We start from the raw sequence: 5,000 nt of genomic DNA, 5'->3' as shown, positions 1-5,000 counted from the left end.
AACCAGGGAACTGTGTTTTATAATATATATAATATATATTATTACTATTATTATTATATATATATATATATTTTATAATAAAAAACTATTATCGAAAAAGTTTTAATAACAATATCCAAAAGAGGATAAATTATGATGATGTTTTTTATATTACATATATACTTTATATTTATACATAATATAATAATCATCTATATTCCGTGTATAAACACATTGTTATTTACTTTTTCTTTTGCGTGTTTGCTGCGCTTATTATTGAAAATATATAATTTTCAGCGCCACGCTTTATTTATATTTTTTCTTATTTTATAAAATTTCACCGAATCGACTATAAATCTATCTAAATTTAATCGAAATGAGAAAAATTAGATGATTACGTCGACCGGGCTACAATTTCGACATTATCTCTACCCTTCGCTAGATTGTAAGCGACATGGTTTATACATTAGGTAATAATGAACGAAATTTTTATTCTCGCACGGAATAATGAGAGTTATCGCAAATATTGTGTATATTATATATATAAAAGTGTAATATAATATATATTTTTCATAGACGATCGCATATGAATCGCTCACGATAGAACGCTAGCTAAATTCGCGATCTCGCAATAGATATTTAATTTGTGGATAAATTGATATAATATCTAAAAAGGGAACCGCTAGCAATATACGTTAATATATTGGAGGAGAACGGGGACCCTTTCAGAAAACTATATAATCCACCGATGTGGAATGACCGAAACAACGTCTTTACGTAAATTATAACGAGTTTATTAAAATTTAACGAGACGTCAACTTCGATACACCACACATATATGTGCGCTGTACAACGGTACGCCTTCTACATTAACATTAATAAAGATGTATAGTGAAAATATATAAAAGATGTATTGTGAATATTAAAAAGAAGTATTATGAAATTACATGTTTTGTATTTAGAAGCCGTCCGAGGTGTATCTATCACATAAAAGTGTTATGAAAATATTAACAATAAGGAAAAAAAGTATTATGAAATTAGATGGCCGCTCGATGTATGAACGTACGAGGTGTATTATATAAAAGTTGTATGAAAATAGAAATAATAATGAAAAACAAGTATTATGAAATTAAATTCCGCTCGATATAGCAATTTGTCGAGAAAGATGATTTGTGAAAATTGAGTGGAGATGTTTTGTATTTAAAAGCCGTCCGAGGTGTATGACATAAAAGTGTTATGAAAATATTAACAATAAGGAAAAAAAGTATTATGAAATTAGATCGCCGCTCGATGTATGAACGTACGAGGTGTATTATATAAAAGTTGTATGAAAATAGAAATAATAATGAAAAACAAGTATTATGAAATTTAATTCCGCTCGATATAGCAATTTGTCGAGAAAGATGATTTGTGAAAATTGAGTGGAGATGTTTTGTATTTAAAAGCCGTCCGAGGTGTATGACATAAAAGTGTTATGAAAATATTAACAATAAGGAAAAAAAGTATTATGAAATTAGATCGCCGCTCGATGTATGAACGTACGAGGTGTATTATATAAAAGTTGTATGAAAATAGAAATAATAATAAAAAACAAGTATTATGAAATTAAATTCCGCTCGATATAGCAATTTGTCGAGAAAGATGATTTGTGAAAATTGAGTGGAGATGTTTTGTATTTAAAAGCCGTCCGAGGTGTATGACATAAAAGTGTTATGAAAATATTAACAATAAGGAAAAAAAGTATTATGAATTTAGATCGCCGCTCGATGTATGAACGTACGAGGTGTATTATATAAAAGTTGTATGAAAATAGAAATAATAATGAAAAACAAGTATTATGAAATTAAATTCCGCTCGATATAGCAATTTGTCGAAAAAGATGATTTGTGAAAATTGAGTGGAGATGTTTTTTATTTAAAAGCCGTCCGAGGTGTATGACATAAAAGTGTTATGAAAATATTAACAATAAGGAAAAAAAGTATTATGAAATTAGATCGCCGCTCGATGTATGAACGTACGAGGTGTATTATATAAAAGTTGTATGAAAATAGAAATAATAATGAAAAACAAGTATTATGAAATTAAATTCCGCTCGATATAGCAATTTGTCGAGAAAGATGATTTGTGAAAATTGAGTGGAGATGTTTTGTATTTAAAAGCCGTCCGAGGTGTATGACATAAAAGTGTTATGAAAATATTAACAATAAGGAAAAAAAGTATTATGAAATTAGATCGCCGCTCGATGTATGAACGTACGAGGTGTATTATATAAAAGTTGTATGAAAATAGAAATAATAATGAAAAACAAGTATTATGAAATTAAATTCCGCTCGATATAGCAATTTGTCGAGAAAGATGATTTGTGAAAATTGAGTGGAGATGTTTTGTATTTAAAAGCCGTCCGAGGTGTATGACATAAAAGTGTTATGAAAATATTAACAATAAGGAAAAAAAGTATTATGAAATTAGATCGCCGCTCGATGTATGAACGTACGAGGTGTATTATATAAAAGTTGTATGAAAATAGAAATAATAATGAAAAACAAGTATTATGAAATTTAATTCCGCTCGATATAGGAACTTGTCGAGAAAGATGATTTGTGAAGTTGAATGGAGATGTTTTGTATGTAGAAGTCGTCCGAGGTGTATGACATAAAAGTGTTATGAAAATATTAACCATAAGGAAAAAAAGTATTATGAAATTAGATCGCCGCTCGATGTATGAACGTACGAGGTGTATTATATAAAAGTTGTATGAAAATAGAAATAATAATAAAAAACAAGTATTATGAAATTAAATTCCGCTCGATATAGCAATTTGTCGAGAAAGATGATTTGTGAAAATTGAGTGGAGATGTTTTGTATTTAAAAGCCGTCCGAGGTGTATGACATAAAAGTGTTATGAAAATATTAACAATAAGGAAAAAAAGTATTATGAATTTAGATCGCCGCTCGATGTATGAACGTACGAGGTGTATTATATAAAAGTTGTATGAAAATAGAAATAATAATGAAAAACAAGTATTATGAAATTAAATTCCGCTCGATATAGCAATTTGTCGAAAAAGATGATTTGTGAAAATTGAGTGGAGATGTTTTGTATTTAAAAGCCGTCCGAGGTGTATCTATCACATAAAAGTGTTATGAAAATATTAACAATAAGGAAAAAAAGTATTATGAATTTAGATCGCCGCTCGATGTATGAACGTACGAGGTGTATTATATAAAAGTTGTATGAAAATAGAAATAATAATGAAAAACAAGTATTATGAAATTTAATTCCGCTCGATATAGGAACTTGTCGAGAAAGATGATTTGTGAAGTTGAATGGAGATGTTTTGTATGTAGAAGTCGTCCGAGGTGTATGACATAAAAGTGTTATGAAAATATTAACGATAAAGAAAAAAAGTATTATGAAATTAGATCGTCGCTCGATGTATGAACGTACGAGGTGTATTATATAAAAGTTGTATGAAAATAGTAATAATTATGAAAAGCAAAGTATTACGAAATTAGCTAAGTTCGGTGACTGGCCGGCAGAGAGCGCTAGTGTCTATAAAACGGTGTTTAGTTTGTCTTCTGGCCGGCAGAGGGCGCTAGTGTCTATTAAACCGTGTTAAGTTCGGTGACTGGCCGGCAGAGGGCGCTAGTGTCTATAAAAAGGTGTTTAGTTTGTCGTCTCTCCGGCAGAGGGCGCTAGTGTCTATAAAACTGTGTTTGGTTTGTCTTCTGGCCGGCAGAGGGCGCTAGTGTCTATTAAACCGTGTTAAGTTCGGTGACTGGCCGGCAGAGGGCGCTAGTGTCTATAAAACAGTGTTAAGTTCGGTGACTGGCCGGCAGAGGGCGCTAGTGTCTATAAAACCGTATTAAGTTTGGTGTCTGGTCGGCAGGATATAGCAACTTGTCGAAAAAGTTGAATTGTGTAAATTGAATGGAAATTTTTTTTATGTAGAAGCCGTTCGAGGTATATTATATAAAAGTGTTATGAAAATATTAACAATAACGGAAAAAAGTATTATGAAATTAGATGGTGGCTCGATGTATGAACGTACGAGGTGTATTATATAAAAGTTGTATGAAAATAGTAATAATTATGAAAAGCAAAGTATTAGGAAATTACCTAAGTTTGGTGACTGGCCGGCAGAGGGCGCTAGTGTCTATAAAACGGTGTTTAGTTTGTCTTCTGGCCGGCAGAGGGCGCTAGTGTCTATTAAACCGTGTTAAGTTCGGTGACTGGCCGGCAGAGGGCGCTAGTGTCTATAAAACCGTATTAAGTTTGGTGTCTGGTCGGCAGGATATAGGAACTTGTCGAAAAAGTTGAATTGTGTAAATTGAATGGAAATTTTTTTTATGTAGAAGCCGTTCGAGGTATATTATATAAAAGTGTTATGAAAATATTAACAATAACGGAAAAAAGTATTATGAAATTAGATGGCCGCTCGATGTATGAACGTACGAGGTGTATTATATAAAAGTTGTATGAAAATAGTAATAATTATGAAAAGCAAAGTATTAGGAAATTAGATTCCGCTCGATATAGGAACTTGTCGAAAAAGATGAATTGTGAAAATTGAATGAAGGTGTTTAGTATGTAGAAGCCGTTCGGGGTGTAACATATAAAAGTTGTATAAAAATAGTGAAACAAAGGGAAAAAAGTATTGTGAATTTATATTCCGCTCGATATAATAGGTACTTGTCCAAAAATAAAGAAATAGATGTATGTTAGTTTCGGTTGTGTGAAGCGATGCACACCTGGGACACCTTCTGATGGGTATTATGAAGATTTTTCCATCCACACTAAAAAAAACGTTAGGTTAGGTTAGGTTAGGTTAGGTTAGGTTAGGTTAGGTTAGGTTAGGTTAGGTTAGGTTAGGTTAGGTTAGGTTAGGTTAGGTTAGGTTAGGTTAGGTTAGGTTAGGTTAGGTTAGGTTAGGTTAGGTTAGGTTAGGTTAGGTTAGGTTAGGTTAGGTTAGGTTAGGTTAGGTTAGGTTAGGTTAGTTTAGGTTAGGTTAGGTTAGGTT

General features: G+C 31.6%; 1 non-coding gene across 1 annotated transcript in view; it reads right to left on the bottom strand.

Annotated features, from left to right (window-relative positions):
- LOC130903253 (small subunit ribosomal RNA) overlaps positions 1 to 9 on the bottom strand; it is a 1,922-nt gene extending 1,913 nt beyond the window's left edge. Inside the window, exon 1 of the ribosomal RNA XR_009060648.1 lies at positions 1 to 9. This exon is cut by the window's left edge and continues 1,913 nt beyond it. This is a non-coding gene — a ribosomal RNA (small subunit ribosomal RNA).
- Positions 10 to 5,000: the final 4,991 nt, after the last annotated feature.

Source organism: Diorhabda carinulata, unplaced genomic scaffold (genome assembly GCF_026250575.1).
Source record: "Diorhabda carinulata isolate Delta unplaced genomic scaffold, icDioCari1.1 Dcau_18, whole genome shotgun sequence".
Lineage (NCBI taxonomy): Eukaryota > Metazoa > Arthropoda > Insecta > Coleoptera > Chrysomelidae > Diorhabda > Diorhabda carinulata.
Note: the sequence above shows the minus strand (reverse complement) of the source record. Positions and strands in the feature narration are given on the sequence as shown.